Source organism: Saccostrea cucullata, unplaced genomic scaffold (genome assembly GCF_032062105.1).
Source record: "Saccostrea cucullata isolate Sc308-1 unplaced genomic scaffold, CSIRO_AGI_Scuc_v1 ctg2591, whole genome shotgun sequence".
Classification (NCBI taxonomy): domain Eukaryota; kingdom Metazoa; phylum Mollusca; class Bivalvia; order Ostreida; family Ostreidae; genus Saccostrea; species Saccostrea cuccullata.
This window is the reverse complement of record NW_026918758.1, coordinates 91,169-108,569: the sequence shown is the minus strand read 5'-3', so window position 1 is coordinate 108,569 and position 17,401 is coordinate 91,169. Positions and strand designations below refer to the sequence as shown.

At 34.2% G+C, this 17,401-nt stretch overlaps 1 protein-coding gene and 1 long non-coding RNA gene across 5 annotated transcripts in view; both read right to left on the bottom strand.

The window, feature by feature from the left end:
• Positions 1-17,401, bottom strand: part of LOC134270506 (uncharacterized) — a 43,203-nt gene that overhangs the window by 17,591 nt on the left and 8,211 nt on the right. The gene's annotated exons all lie outside the window — the stretch shown is intronic.
• On the bottom strand, positions 866-10,837 carry LOC134270514 (uncharacterized). Of its 4 annotated transcripts, none has more exons than XR_009992839.1 (5): positions 10,770-10,837; positions 4,399-4,515; positions 4,069-4,181; positions 3,756-3,847; positions 866-1,259 (listed from the first exon to the last, which is right to left on the bottom strand). It is a non-coding gene; the product is annotated as an uncharacterized LOC134270514 (long non-coding RNA). The 4 variants fall into 4 exon arrangements; XR_009992841.1 differs by lacking the exon at positions 10,770-10,837 and adding an exon at positions 4,621-4,846 and having other exon boundaries at positions 866-1,167; XR_009992837.1 differs by lacking the exon at positions 10,770-10,837 and adding an exon at positions 4,621-4,845.

Below are 17,401 nucleotides of genomic sequence, written 5' to 3'. Positions count from 1 at the left end.
GCCATAATTTTTTAACCATAGGAGATAGGGGCTTCATATTTAGTAAGCGTACTCCACTAATTAAGTTCTTTCAATCAACAACAAGGTCAATGACCTTGACTGTTACCTATATACTAAAAATAGCTTTTTCGAACTTTGTTGACGCCGGGCGCATAGTGTTTCACAAACACATCTTGTATTTTCATATAATTATTATAATATGAATGTATTTGCCTCTCTTATTTTTCAGATTGGAAAAAGAAAGAAGATTTGTAGCATTGTATTGAATATGCCTGATTAAAAGTATTAATAGATGAATTGGTGTTTTTCTTTTTTCTTCAGAAAATTTGAAATCGGAGGCAATGCTCAGAATTTTATGAGATATTGTTGAAGGAGCTGATGGGTCCCTTTATCCTTTTGGATATATTCAAATTGAAAAGAAAGTGACACCATGGATGAAGTCAACATGCAAGCCTAGCTTTCTGCAGTGCTACAAGGAAAAGTGCAAAATTGATGAGCTTCTGGTGTACCTTTAGAGAAATAATTATGATTACATGTAGTATCAGTTAAGCTTCTGCTATGATGCAAGAACATGTATTTTTCTGGAAGAATAGGAAGGAAAATTCCAAAAAATACGCACACAATTTATATGCATTTTAACGTTAAATTAGTGTGAATTAATTAACGTTAATTTAACGCTTAACGTTAATTTAACATGAAAATAACATTAAATTAACGTTAATTTTTTAACGTTAAATTCATGTATAAGCTCGATTGAACGTTAATTTAACGTTAAATATTTAACATTATTTTCATGTTAAATTAACGTTAAGCGTTAAATTAACGTTAATTAATTCACACTAATTTAACGTTAAAATGCATATAAATTGTGTGCGTATTTTTTGGAATTTTCCTTCCTATTCTTCCAGAAAAATACATGTTCTTGCATCATAGCAGAAGCTTAACTGATACTACATGTAATCATAATTATTTCTCTAAAGGTACACCAGAAGCTCATCAATTTTGCACTTTTCCTTGTAGCACTGCAGAAAGCTAGGCTTGCATGTTGACTTCATCCATGGTGTCACTTTCTTTTCAATTTGAATATATCCAAAAGGATAAAGGGACCCATCAGCTCTTTCAACAAAATCTCTAAAATTCTGAGCATTGCCTCCGATTTCAAATTTTCTGAAGAAAAGAGAAAAACACCAATTCATCTATTAATACTTTTAATCAGGCATATTCAATACAATGCTACAAATCTTCTTTCTTTTTCCAATCTGAAAAATAAGAGAGGCAAATACATTCATATTATAATAATTATATGAAAATACAAGATGTGTTTGTGAAACACTATGCGCCCGGCGTCAACAAAGTTCGAAAAAGCTATTTTTAGTATATAGGTCACAGTCAAGGTCATTGACCTTGGTGTTGTTTGAAAGAACTTAATTAGTGGAGTATGTATACTAAATATAAAGTCCCTATCTCCTATGGTTCAAAAATTATGGCAAAAAGTGGAAAAAGCTATTCTTAGTATATAGGTCACAGTCAAGGTCACAAGGTCATTGACCTTGATGTCATTTGAAAGAGCTTTATTAGTGGGGTATGCATACCAAATATGAAGTCCCTATTTCTTATGGTTCAAAAGTTATGACAAACAGTTGAAAAAGCTATTTTTAGCATATAGGTCACAGTCAAGGTCACAAGGTCATTGACCTTGATGTCATTTGAAAGAACTTTATTAGTGGAGTAAGCATACCAAATATGAAGTCTCTATCTCTTATGGTTCAAAAGTTTTGGCGAAGGTTAAAGTTGACAACAGACAGACAGACAAACAGACAAACAGACAGGACAAAAACAATATACGCCCGGGATCTATCGATCCGGGCACATAAAAATACTTCAGCAATACATTAACAACTCAAATTTGTCTAAAATATAATGAATGAAACAAGAGGTCTATTGGCCACATCCCTTACCTGAGCACATGGGCTAGCTAAAAAAAACAGATCAGTTAAGTATTGAGAAGTTTACTTTATACTTATTGGGGGGAGGGGGATTTGAATTTTCTATTACTTGAAAAGGTCACTATTACAATACAGCATACATATATTATTTTGCCATACTTGAAAAGAAGATTTTTAAAGATTTTTCCAACACATTACCTGATCTCCCATTGTGACCCCTCGCTAACCCACAATCCCCGGGGCATTATTTGAATAAATATAAATTTTTACTACTTGCAGATCATGTCAATTCGACAAAACAATTTTTTTCTGTTCTGGAGATTCTTTTTCCTATGTATTCTTATGCAAGTCTGTGATCCCTCATTGTGGCCACACCCTAACCCCGGGGTCATGATTTGAACAAATTGAATCTACATTTAGTACCTTTGGATGCTTCCACACCACGTCATGAGATTAATCATTCCTGTCCTAATGGTTCTGAAGAAGGTTTTTCCTATGCATTCCTATGTAAAATTTTGGTCGGCCATTGTGGCCCAATCCAACCCCCGGGGGTCATGATTTGATCAAACTTGAATCTACACTACCTGAGGATGATTCCACATAAGTTCGGAGAAGATTTTAAAAAGGTTTTTCCTATGCATTCCTATATAAAACTTGGGAACAAATTTGAATCTACACTACAGGGGTCAAGAGGTGATAGATGTGCGTATCGATAAATGTTCAACGGAATTTCTCAGTGACGTCATAAAGGGTCGACACGCATTCAGTGTCTTGTATACATGCCATTGGTTTTGAAAAATAATGCATTTTGCAAAAGCCACAAACAGCGTGATCAGGCAAATATAAAGTATGAATAAGTCACAAATGTAAATATAAGTAATATGGTATCATTTTTAAACATCCAACGGGCTAAATACAGGTTGGTACGAGATTAAATTCATTATAAAGCCCCTCAGGCTTTATGGAATTTAATCTTATGAGTCATGACCAACCGATATTTATATCCGAATAGATGTTTAAAAATACCTTATTTCTTTAGCAAGACTGAAAGTCCATTGTGCCCCCCCCCCTCCCGGGTTGAAGAGGCTTTAAAGTACACTATCTGAGGATGCTTCCATTTAAGTTCCATCTTTCCTGGCCCAGTGGTTCTTCAGAAGAAGTTGAAAATGTGAAAAGTTAACAGATGGACAGACAGACGCCGAACAAAATGTGATCTGAAAAGTTCACTTGAGCTTTCAGCTCAGGTGAACTAAAAAGCTACTAGTATCTAAAAACTATATACTTCCATTTATCCTGCAACCACCCCTTGCACTGACCTAATAAAGGTAACCTAATAAACCAAAGCTTTATCCGGTCATTGCCCTAATAAAGCCTCGTGCATGTATTCCGACGTTTGAAAAGCATTGTGACGTCACGTATACTGCATGTTTACTCCATGGTGTCACAGTTTCCACTGCAGAGATGTGCCTAAATCTGTCGAAAATAGCTAGTTTTGAACGTTCAAATGTAACGAATATGTTGCAGGATAAACAAAATACATGATAATTGTCTTGAAATATAAGCGATATTTGGGCTCGGGTCGAAAACGTAAGAGGGCTCGGCAAGCCTTGCCCTCTATCACGTTTTCTTACCCTCGCCCAAATATCGCTTATATTTCAAGACAGTAACCATGTATTTTATATATATATTACTAAACAGTGAGACTGGCAAACAGACATTGTGTTTCCAGTATACTTTCAAAAAAATTTAGGGGTGACATATTAAATGGTTTTAAATATTTGATATGTGTTCAGAAAAAATGCACTTTACCTGGTATTTTGAAGATTGCTTAAGGTGATGAAATATATTCACTTTCTTGTGATTATCATGTTCATGTCAGCAAGACTTTATACTGAGTTAACCTACAATTATAAAAAAAATAATTAAAAATCATTTATTTGAAATGTAATATTTTCAACATATATGATATTATGTGCAGTGTCTGATTCAAAGCAAACTTTTAGTACAGTGAAAGCAACTTGACTTTAAATTTGTCTCTTTAGCATAAACTCTAGATCAAGTTATAAAATTTTTCTAAATGAAAATTATGAATACACTATGTATGTACTATTTCATAAATAACCTTTATTCCTGCATGGTTATCCTGAAAAACATCAATTCAAGGAGGCACCAAGGAATGGTATATAGAGGCTGTAGTCTGCTCTTTTCTCCATGTCTTGCATACAAGTATCTTTTCTGTAATATGCAGTAAAAGAAAAAATCTTGATTTAATAAATTTTTAATGCTTATAAAATATTTCTGAACAAAATATTGACAAGTGTCAAGTAGGCCTAGTGACAAGTACTTAACTGGTATTTTAAAAAATCAGTTGGGTGTGTGAATGTAAATTTCACTGTCATTAAATTTACTCAATACTGTGAGAATTGTTTACATTTTGTTCCACTTTCAATACCTGTTTTGTGTTCCACTGGCATTATAATTTAGGCAGCTGGGTTCTTCCGAGTCTCGACGACAAAGTCCGATTTGATCCATTTCAGAAGTGCGAGTCAGATGTGATACCGAGTTCCAGCTGTTTAAAATACAATAAAAATAAATATCAAATCGGGGTTTTTTTCCTCGATAATGATGAAACCAATTAAGATGAACTGTTAGAATCAGGGAAAACATCGCTCACATTGCATGTTTAACTTCAACTTCGAGATGGTTATTGTTAACTTGTACACGATTTCTACTTTCACTTTCGAATTTTCTCCGTATCGTACGTAGGGCGGCAGTACAGCTGTACCGGAGGCTTCAGTGTTCAAACAAATTTAACCAACTGAACAATAAATAGACCTAATAAAAATAGTAATGCTGATATATACAAATATCCAACATAGCAGAGATCTGGCACGTCGTTCACAGCCTAGTGACATAGTAGCCTGCAAGGACTGTTGAGTAATTGCAAATAAAACTGCACATTATCGTCCCTGAATTATAGGTGGCGCATGACACGTTTAAGTTCATGACTATTCGTACCTTCAATTTTAGAGAGTGTCGACGTAATTGCGACCTTGTAATATCTTGCTATTTTGATTAGATTTTGTAGATATAATGGCTGATTACGGATCGTGGGATTTACCCACACTTAGAAAAGAGCTACGGAAACGAAATGCTCGCATTTCCGGCCGCAAAAGAGAATTGGTTGAAAGGTAATACTTGCGGGCATCTTCTTAACCATAATTTTCTCTGTCGAACACGGAATCGTGATTAAGACGTTATCGGTACCTGATATTCTTTATAATTTCAATAAAAGTTCTTCAAAAGCATATTTCGTGTAGACTTTTGCGAGATTAATTACAATTTATACTGTCTACATTTTTATTTCAATGTCAGTCTGAGTCAGTTTTTTGACGCATGTCATTGTCAATCTCTATTAGGCGAAGCCAAAGGCTCTTTACGTTTTAAACCTTTATAGTTGAATTTTATCAATGCAGATAAAAAGTTTAAAACGTAAAGAGCCTTTGGCTTCGCTAACATAAATAATTCAATTAAGAGTGGACTTTTTAGTTATATACAATATTTGTAACATAATAGGCCTGCACTGTATAACTGGTAAATGTTAGTAACATGATGCATTTAAGTTACATATGTTGTATAGAACGAAAAAGACCATTCTTAGAATTATGTAGGCTTAGCTTACAGGCGCTTGACGTTTAAAACTTTTTATAAATTTACTGTTACCTGACTGCACTGCCTATCACCTAGTATAGGCCCCAAAGTAAAAAAAAAATTAGGCCTGAGAGAGAGAGAGTGAGAGAAAGAATCATGGATGAGAAACCTCTGTTTAAACCATATACATGTAACTATTGCAGTCAGAGACATTATACATTTATTGAATGAGTTCGAGGGCAACATGCGTTTTGTCGGACCCAAGGACCAAACTGTCTGCCTGAGGCCGTTAGGCCGAAGGCAGACAGTTTGGTTCGAGGATCGACAAAACGCATTTTGCCCGAGGACTCAGTCAATAAATGTTTTGTTATACCTTTCATTTCATTTTTTTGACATACATGTATTTTGTATTATATTCAGTGATGTAACATCAGGTCTGTCACTGTTTAATACCAACGAATGAAAATGAGATTAAGCTCCGCCCATTCTGTGACGTAAGCGGTCCAACATCTCTCCGAGCGGTCCAACATCAATTTTTTATGCCCGCTCAGCAAAACATTAAAAATGTTAGACTTTTTTTCGTATAGATTTGTATAGGAACAAATTTTTAAAGGTATAACAAATAAAATATGTCTCTGATTGCAGTACATATAAAAATATGTAACAGTTTAGTTTTTTAATTGTAAGTTATATCTATACATACATTCACAAGTGTTCCCCTTCAACATATTTCAGACTTCAAGCATATGACAGGAATGCAAATTTTGGTGCTACAGAAAGAGTAGAGAGAGAATATTGTATGCAAGTTCCTTGTTATGAAAAGTTTAAAGATATTAACAAAGATACACAGATAGTGGAAGTGAGAGAAGAGGCAGTGAAAGCATACCTAGAAAGAATGAACAAAAGTGTTGATAGCAATGTGATGTACATATATGAGAGCAAGTTTCTGAAGTATGTGAGACTCTGTGCTGAAAACAACTTTTACTACATCAAGGCAGAATGCAAGGCACAGATGAAGAAGAGTGTGTCATATAAAGTGGATGTGTGTGTTGATATGGATGGGTGTATTGTTGAAAGTCAGTGTGAGTGTGCTGCGGGTATGGGCCCAACTGCTGCGTGCAAGCGTGTGTGTGGTATTGTTCGGTTTACAAATGTTCAGTAAAAGTCTAGACATTGTCACAGAGGAGACATGTACGCAGAACCTACAAACTTTCCATCACACTAAAGTATACAAAGGCAGTCCAATTAAAGCAAATGACTTGCCTTTAGCAGGTGAAGTGGATGTCAGTTACGATCCACGACCCAGGGCATATCGGAATATGCCTGGATACCCTGATACCTTCAGAAATGTCTGGGTAAATCATCCTAACATTAGTGATTTGGCTGTCTCACAAATCTTCCCACTAGCAAACACCATTGGGTTAGAAAAAGATCATGACTATTTCAGTCATCCTTTGTCATACATATGGTTACAAAACATGAATATAACAAAAATTTCAGATGAAGATATTGTCAAGTTAGAAGAGCAAACACGGGGACAAAGCAAAAGCACCATCTGGCGTAATGAAAGACGAAAGAGAATTCACTCATCTAACTTTGGTCGAGTTTGCAAGGCTACTGATAAAACTGATTTTTCAAAACTGGCTGAAAATTTAACTAAGCATGTGCCTGAAATTCGTGTACCAGCTATTTTGCATGGTAGGTGTTATGAGTCAGTGGCGATAAAAAAGTTTGAGGAAAAATTTAATGTTAAAACCTCAAAATGTGGAATATTTGTTTCAAAGTTGCATCCTTTTATTGCTTCTTCACCTGATGCCATCTTGGACCAAAGTACACTTATTGAAGTTAAATGCCCCTACAATGCAAAATACAGCAAAATATCAGAGGAAACTGTCTCCTATTTACAAAATGTTGATGGATGTTTAGAGCTAGACAATACTCATGACTACTTCTATCAAATTCAAGGGCAACTCTTCTGTTCAAACAGAACATGCTGTTATTTAGTTGTTTACACATTGAAAGATCTCAAAGTTATCTCAATTCAAAGAGACCAAACATTCATTGACAGAATGTTGCAGAAATTAATTTCATTTTTTGACACATACTTCAAGACTGCTGTTCTTAAGAACTTTTATTACCATGACAACAAAATGAACTAAATTTTTGAAGTTGTTAACTATGACATGAATGGACCTTCAGGCACTGCCACACATAAGCATTTTTTATGTTGTACATAGAAATTTACATTGGTTACATGTTCATACATTGATACCTATACTCTATGTGTTCATTGTACATGTACCTCAATACATGTAGATCTATTCATATGATTATGCAACCAGTTTTAAGACTTTAGCTATACAGATACTTGCAACTAACTGAGAATTTTTAAATCAATAAATAAACTGACATCTCCAAGTTTATGGGTTATATTAGGGTATTATGTAAGAATAATGCACAAAATGTAAATTAATTTTCACCACCTTGTTATCAGTAAAGAAGTTCATTACATAGGCATGTGATTTTTTTTTCAACCAGTTTGTATAAAATTTTATTAACAAAGTGTCAAAACTTCCCAATAAAAATGTTCTAATATATTTAATAGTTTGGTATGACTCTGTGAACCAATCAGCTTATTCATTTTCATTGAACACAACATTATGCATGTTTGGGAACAATGCATTTTTTGAAATTACACAGTGTGAAACATACAAATAAAATTTCACTGGCCAATTTTGTCTCAGTTGTATTTAAGGGTGTTTTCAGAATTTTGTATGTCTTTCCTAACCCTATCAGCCGCTCAATATGAACTCTTTTGCTAGAGATTTTGCGATCACGCAAAACTGTCTTTCCAGACATTCTGTTTTTTTGTTTAAAAAATGATGGAATGTTTACGGTTACGTCTTTGGGAGCAAATAAATCTTGTACATTGAATCCCTTGTCTGCCATAAGAGAATCGCCAGGTTCAAATAAGTCAGCACTTAACAAAGGACTCCGTTCAACAAGCTGTCTGTCACTAGCAGACCCTCCATAAGCAGGTGACACATATGAAATTAAACCCCCTGGAGTTGAGCCTACGAGTACTTTGACAGTATTTCTATTTTTATACGTAGAGAAGGTTGCTTGCTGGGCAATGGGGGGTTTAGGTTTCTTTACAGGAATTTCTGTTCCATCAAGTAGTACTCGTGTAGAGGGGAATTTACTGTAAAAATCAGATGGAGAGAAAAAGGTGACCAGATCTTTTTCCGGCCAGAAATTCAGTTCCCTCCACTGTCTCGACATAAAGTTCACCCAAGTAATCCAAATATTCTCAACAGTTGTTTGTGATATTGAAAATAATCTACTTAATTCAAAATTGGGCTTATGTTGCCTCAACTTAATCAGTGTCAAAAAGAGCTGATTTTCAATGGACATATTTTGAACCTGATTATAAACATAATTGAGATGAAAGGCTGCTTCACCAAGACTATACAGTACATGTAAAAAGTCTGTGTAGGAACTCAACCCTGTATAAAACATGATGCCTTCATCATCATACATGAAATTTTCAATACACATGATTGGCAATTTTGCTGTTTGACTTGACGAATCTATAAAAAGAGGTGCAACAGTAGCACTTATATCAATATTATTAATATCACTAGGGCAAAACTTTTCATCCTCCACTTCTACACTGTTGCCCACTTCATAAACATTGCAATCATCTGAAACCATTTCTGAATTTTCATGGTCGCCTTTCTCCATTTTGGCACGGCGGGCCACTACTCTTTTGCTCCTCTCATCAAAATTAATAGATGGCGACTTGGTCCAGGGGAAAATGGAGGGGACTGCCTCAGGTTTTCTTTGCCTCCTTAGTGGCTCAGTGCCTATCAAATTATAAAAAAAAATTATTGTGACCTTAATAATAAAAATGTTTCGGAGGAAAAAGACGATATTTCAGATTTCAGATATTTCAGAGATGTTAAAATATTTCAATTCAATCAGATAAAAACTAATATTAAAGATATATGTATTGTAATGCTTATCGTGTCCAATGGTGTCTTCCTCATCCACTCATCAGGAGCTTCCAAGAGAGCATGACTGTAGAATGACTCTAATTCCTTGAAACATCTTGATGAATTATGACATAACAAAATAGCCATGAAATAGCAAACTTGGTATTTTTCAATATATATTTCACAAGTTTGACCACTCCATCGCATATTTTGATAATATCAAACCGTTTAATATCCAGATACTGCGCTGGGAATGGAAAAGAAAAGCACTTGTCAACATGAAAAAATAAATGGAGATAATAAGTAACACATCATGCAAATGAGAAAATGAAAAAAAAAATTAAATTCTTTGTCATATCAGCTGTTTCAGCGATTCGTTTCAGTGTCAACTATGAACATGTGTAACAAAAGTAAATAAAATATTGTTGTCAATATCATCAATATGCTTTGATAAGGTCTGCATATGATATAAACTGATAAAAGCATTAAATTATCTTTCTGCCCAATTTCTCAGTATGGCTTGTCATTTAAGGGAAAAAATTAATGAAGTCTTTCACTTTCGCTGTATATTTAAAACTATTTGATTTTGTTATACACGTTTCAAAATTCTCTTGTGAAGTTGTGTGTCCGTCGCGTTATTATTTCACAGCTGTTATGATTTACAGACAAATTATTATTAATTGATAAAATATTTAAATGCAACTACAAATGAAGTCATATAATCTTACTAACCGTGCTGTGTTTCGCAGGTAAAATCTTCCTCACGGAAGTGTTTGTGGCACACAACACTGAATGGCTGTGGCGTCCAATATTTATACGTAATATCGTCATCGTTTCTTCGAATGGCTCGAATCCACAGCTTTTTTATCTTCTCGTCCTTTGGGAAACTTAATCCTCCTCTCGTGGAGCAACCAGGCACGCAACAGCAAGTAGGCATTGGATGTTTATTTTGACGAACTTTCAAAATAGTTTAGTGACTAAGCGAAATCGAATCGAAACCGGAAGTAAATATGAACCTTAGCGTGTCATGCGCCACCTATAGTACAGTAAGGGGCAAGAACTGACAAATATTTGCAATTATGCGTTATGTTGCTGTACATAAAGTTCAAACATTTAGGGACCTCTGAAATTATGAAACTCTCAAAAACGTAATATTAAAAGACTACAAAATACTTACTTTTAACAGAGACTTGATAAATCCTTCTTCCCTGTGTTTTCAATTTCAGCTGATGACGTCAAACATGACGTACAGTTTCGTCCGATAAAAATAAAACCGATCCTGATAAAAGCCACGGACCATTTTTAGCCGGAAAAAATCCAAATCCAAGTTGACATTTTGAAAGATAGACATAGAGCTTATAATCTAAGTCTAGATAATTTACTTTTTTAAGAATGTATGAAAAACAAGAGGCCCATGGGCCACATCGCTCACCTGAGTAGCTTTGACCATGCTGTTCTTTACCAGATTTCCCCCTTGTAATAACCTATTGTGATTCCAAATTATGGCCCCGTCCTACCCACCGGGGTCATGAATTGAACAATTTAGAATCTACACTACCCTAGGATGCTTTCACATAAGTTTCAGCTTTTTTGGCCCACTGGTTCTTGAGAAGAATATTTTTATAGAATTTTCCTATATATTTCTTTGTAAAACTTTGATTCCTTATTGTGGCCCCGCCCAACCCCTGGGGGTCACGAGTTAAATAATTTAGAATCTACACTATCCCAGGATGCTTCCACATAAGTTTCAGCTTTTCTGGCCCACTGGTTCTTGAGAAGAAGATTTTTAAAGAATTTTCCTATATATTTCTATGTAAAACTTTGATTCCTTATTGTGGCCCCACCGAACCCCTGGGGGTCACAATTTGTTTAATTTAGAATCTACACTATCCCAGGATGCTTCCACATAAGTTTCAGCTTTTCTGACCCAATGGTTCTTGAGAAGAAGATTTTTAAAATTTTTCCTATATATTTCTAAGTAAAACTTTGATTCCTTATTGTGGTCCCGCCCAGCCCCCGGGGGTCATGATTTGAACAATTTAGAATCTACACTATCCCAGGATGCTTCCACATAAGTTTCAGCTTTTCTGGCCCCGTGGTTCTTGAGAAGAAGATTTTTAAAGTTTTTTCCTATATATTTCAATGTAAAACTTTGATTCCCTATTGTGGCCCCGCCCAAACCCCGGGGGTCACGATTTGAACAATTTAGAATCTTCACTATCCCAGGATGCTTCCACATAAGTTTCAGCTTTTCTGGCCTACTGGTTCTTGAGAAGAAGATTTTTTAAGTTTTTTCCTATATATTTCAATGTAAAACTTTGATTCCCTATTGTGGCCCTGCCCAACCCCCGGGGGTCACGATTTGAACAATTTAGAATCTACACTACCCCAGGATGCCTCCATATAAGTTTCAGCTTTTCTGGCCCAGTGGTTCTTGCGAAGAAGATTTTTTCAAGACTCCACCCTATTTTTGTCTTTTCTTGATTATCTCCCCTTTGGAGGAGACTTGGCCCTTCATTTTAACAATTTAAACTCCCCTTCACCCAAGGATGCTTTGTACCAAGTTTGGTTAAAATTGGCCCAGTGGTTCTTGAGAAGAAGTCGAAAATGTGAAAAGTTTACGGACGGACAGACGGACGGACGGACGACGGACAAAATGTGATAAGAAAAGCTCACTTGAGCCTTCGGCTCAGGTGAGCTAAAAATGGATGAGGTGAAGAGGGTGCTAACAGTTAGAGCACCCCCTTTCCCAAACACACACGTGTAACACAACCTTACACAAACACACACGCACTTGTGTCGGAAATACTTTTTGAACCTATGGTATAATATTAACTCAACTGTTATCTTAATATATTGGGGTTAAAAATTTATTTCCGACACAAGTGCCAATACCCCCCCCCCCCCCTCAACCGCCAACCCCCAACCCCGGCGGTTTTGAGTATCCACATATGGACATCTTAATTATTAATTAATTGTCACTAAAATGATTGGCAAGTATTGTTTGAAGTTAGGTCTAAAATTTGAATAGTAACATTAATCTCGTGTTTTTCTAATTAACATGAAATTAATATTACAGAATTAACGTTAAATTCACATTAACATGAAATTAACATTAACTAATTTACGTTAATCTAATGTTAATATTTTGGTTCTAGTTTTTTAAAACAGAACCCAAGCTCACTTAAAAATTTAATGTTAATTTAATGTTAAAAATTAACATGAAATTAATGTTAAGTTAAATTAACGTTAAAAATTAACATGAAATTAATGTTAAGTTAAATTAACGTTAAAAGTTAACGTTAATTTAATGTTAACCTTTTTAATGTTAACTTAACACGAAAGTAATATTAAACTAACATCAAACTTACGTTAATTTAATGTTAATTGAGATTAACACTAAATTAACGTTAGGCACAATTGGCTGTGTACAGACTGACGGACGGACAGACAGACAGACAGCTAGACAGACAGACGGACGGACGACGGACAAAATGTGATCAGAAAAGCTCACTTGAGCCTTCGGCTCAGGTGAGCTAAAAATAATTAATTTTCCCCGACATTTAAGAAAAATAGAGAAAATTCGAAAGTCTATAACTATTTCAGTTCAATTATTTTACTTTATTTGGGAGTATTGTTTGTTACATGTATACCTATTTGATATTTTCCTTTTACACTAAAATAAAAACATTTAGTCTAAGATTATAAAAGCAGACATTCCTTAATTGGAAAAACATTTAAAATCAAGGAAAATGACAATGTATTTGGCCTGACCTTGTGTATAAATTTAAACGGTCACATTTATTATAATGTGATGTACCATCTCTTATTGATATTGTCTACTGTAACAAAATCACTAATTACCTGGTAATAAACACAATAATCAGATTTATCCCTAAAAGATAAATACAGTTATTGAGAAGGCCGTTTATGGCTTTGTTTTTTGAGATTATAAATAGCTACAAAGTGCAAACCGTTTTCCGGAATTATGCGGTTCTATCGTTACGGTTCTAGGGTCAATAATACTTGAGCTTTGATGCGCATGTGCTTGGTCTTTTCAACTTCCCATCTTGTTCAGTGCAGACGAAATCAATGGTGTTAAGAAAAATAATCAAGTGCCATCGGCAAGTATTTTATCAATCGAAGAAATTTAAGTATGAAAATAGCGTAAAGTTATCATGTTTATTCATGTTGTATGAATTTGTTTAAAATCTATCGACTAATTCTTCAAAAAATGGTCATGTAAAACAAGAAAATTTTACTTTCAATTCTTGTTTCAATGAATGCATGTTTAAATATCAATAATAAGCATGATAAGTAATAAGAAAAATTCTGTCGGTTTTATAATTATTTGCAAGAACGATGTTATTGACTTGAGAGTGATGGTTCCTGAAGGAGAGGCAATATGAAATCGCTTTAGGCCAGACCCCTGCACGTGTAGCAAGACCCTCGGATAAATAATTTATTTATATGGTATAATTACACAATATCACCATTCATAGAAAAAACAAGGAAATTCGGATGAAAAGATGACGACACTATTGCAATGTTTTTAAACATATGTTGTAACTGTAACTTTGTTAAATGAGTTGGATATCTATATATAAAATTACAGACAATATTGCTTTTTTTTCTTCAAGATAATTAAATGTAAAACCATTGTTTACCAATTGGGTCAGGAATAAAACTTCCAAATTAAATAAAAAAAAATATTTTCAATTTGGCATGGGGCCTAATTTCAGCGTATGAGAAGGTACTGATAAATCCCTGCATACTCTTACAACAAGGAAAAATTTTGGAACATTAATGATTATATATTTCTTGCTAAGTTAATATTGCAGTTGGATCCAGCAGATGAAGTTATAATGCAGTTATATCTAGCTGGTTAAATTAAGCAACTGCTTGTGTTTAAAGATTGAAGAAATTAATGTGTTCAAGGCATTATATGTATATCAGTCTAATAAGGCTAGGGGCTTCAGTCAACAACACTTGGTGGGAGAATTTGACATTCACTTTAGATTTAGGCGTTCAATAAACAGTATAATGTAGTTTTGTTTGGAAAACCTAAACACTTGCCCTACCCAATTTTTGCTTGCCCTACTATAAACTATAATACTGTATTTATATTTATGAATATTTTTTAAGAAGAGAGACAAATATTGAGTACAATATGCAAGTCACTATGACCAGCTTTATATCTGTCTTACATATTGATTTGAATTTTGAGTCACTTGCCCTCGGGCAAATGGATAAAATTTCACTTGCCCACCATTACAATTCACTAGCCCCCAGGCGAATTTGTGCTCTCCTGAAGGGTCGACTCGCATTGTCTTTCATCAATAAGATATCAATCCCAATCTGACACCCAGTTTATAAAGGCCTCTTAGGCAATAATGACCCATGGCCTCCCCATATTTTGATGTAGGTTTCATTCCAATCAATGTTACAAATTTTACATGATTTATATTCAGTTTCTCATTGAACTATGATGGTCCATCAGGGTGGGTTTTAATATCTTGCAAAAATATGGTTTCAGCATTGGAACATAAAGATGAATTATTTGCTAAACTGAACAAAGAAATTGCATGAACTAGGTCGCATAATAATGGGTCCATTTGATGCCCCACCATTTCAAAGTTGGAGGTAATCACCAATATATCTGCTCCACATGGAAAGAGTATAACTTTATGAGTTCGTTAATCCCAAAATTTCCTCAATTAATTATTTATCTTCCAGTCAAGCTGTTAGCATATATAGTACAAAAACTTATATACATTTTATATGGTACAAATTATGCATAACTATGGAAAATGGATATTTCAAATGAGTTCAGGCTGTTACCAGTCATACCTGAAATTTTTGTCTTCTTGGTTTTAAATGTTTGTTAAATATGATGTTCACAAATGTTACTGATGGATTGTGCCATATTAAATATGTTTGCATTAATTATTTCAAAAAAAAAATCCAGTTTTTTACAAAGGGTGAAAGAGTATAGCATCAACTTTAAAAATGTTTTTCATTACTACATGATTTTATTATTTGCTAGAGCTCATGGTACAAACAAAGGTAAAATTTTATTATTTCCTTTCAAAATATTTCATATTCATGTTCATATTTCAGAGGTAAATTCTAGTCCAACAACATACATAGTGTTCTTAGGTTTAGGTATAAAGTCGGTAATCATTCAATTTACAAAAAGAAATACTTGAAATTCAGTGGAAATCTTAGATTACATTAAGGCGGCTTCGGTCTTTCAGTCTTGGCTCATTAGGCTAAGCTTTAGTTACAAAGGCCTTGCCGGCAGGTAGAATTTTACATGTTCAGATTAAATCATATGGTTAAATGTTTGGTGTTACTATTAGTCGCATCACTTGGTAAGGCTTTCCAGAGAAATGCATAGTGATCTTCAAATCTGGTTAACATTTCTTAGTGAAGTTAATAGTTCTACACTATTTCCAGAGTCAGAATGGGAATCCTAAAAAGATGTATAATTTCATTCAGACGGCTTAGGTTCAATGGTTTGTGGTGTCAGTTTTGAAACTTTCTGGTTTTATCTTCGTTGGTCACAGGATTAGAATGTTGATACAAGAAAAGACATAATAACCTTTTCAGAGTTTGTTCGTAAAGTTAAGGATTTTACTTGTTGTCAGACAAATTACAAACCAGGTAGTTGATATTGCATGTTGACATAATACTGTAATAGCTTTGATTGAAATCTTAAATAGGAAAACATTTAAGATTAAATGGGTTAAGATTTTCATGAGAACATTAGTATTGTTTTCTTTGAAGTTTACTATTCAGTTTAAAGCAGTTCATTTAAGCAGTATAAGTGAGATAGCAGATTCAATTTCTCAATTCCAGTGGAACAGATTCAGGCAGCTGGCACCTTGGGTAGATTTAATGTTATCCTTATCAAGTACTTATTTAATTTTGGAACCTTTTGGAGGACTGTGCATGCAATTCAATCATTTGATTGAAGTTAGCTTTTTGAACTTCACAAAAATTGCATATGTCAAAGCCATAGTTGTTTTCATGACTTTAGATTACGATTTTACTTGCCTTCATTTTGGCCACCTCCAGTAGATCATCCAGTCAACTCCTTCATTGTGTAAAAATTCTGACAGGTTTAAGAAGATTTAAATGTTCAAATGACATCAGAGGTCCTTTAACATGCCTTCTTTTACTAAAAAGTTTTATTGTTTTATCAATGGGAACACATTCAAAAAACACATGTACGAGCATAATTTACCATTATTATCGGTCTACATTTGCCACTGCAATTTTTGATCAAATCAAATGAGAGTCTAAGAAATGCACTTCATCTTTCTGAAGTTTTAAATCTACAGTAAGTTATGAAAATATCAGATTGAAGTTGTGTCTTTCTAAAACAGATCAGAATGGAAAGGTTTAGTTTATAGTTATCACTATCAGCATATCAGACTTGGAGTTGACTGTGTGTTTTAGTTTATAGGAAACTTTCTTACAATTAACAGGATGACCATTTATTTTGCCATATCAATGGTTAGGTACGTGAACATCTTAATCAGCACACCAGATTTGAAGTATTTTGATTGTACAAGAATTGAGATTTTTAGGTATTGAAATAGAAACTTTCAAAACACTCTCTTTTAAAATTGGGGTGCTACTCATATGTATTTGCCAGGCATCTGAACAAAAAAAAAAAAAAAAAAAAAAAAAAGGTAAGATGGGTGTTAGATGCATTATCTCGGACTTGAGTTGTTACATTTTAGATGTAAATAATAGCATTATTAATGACGGTTACATCATTGCCATTGTGATCATGTCATG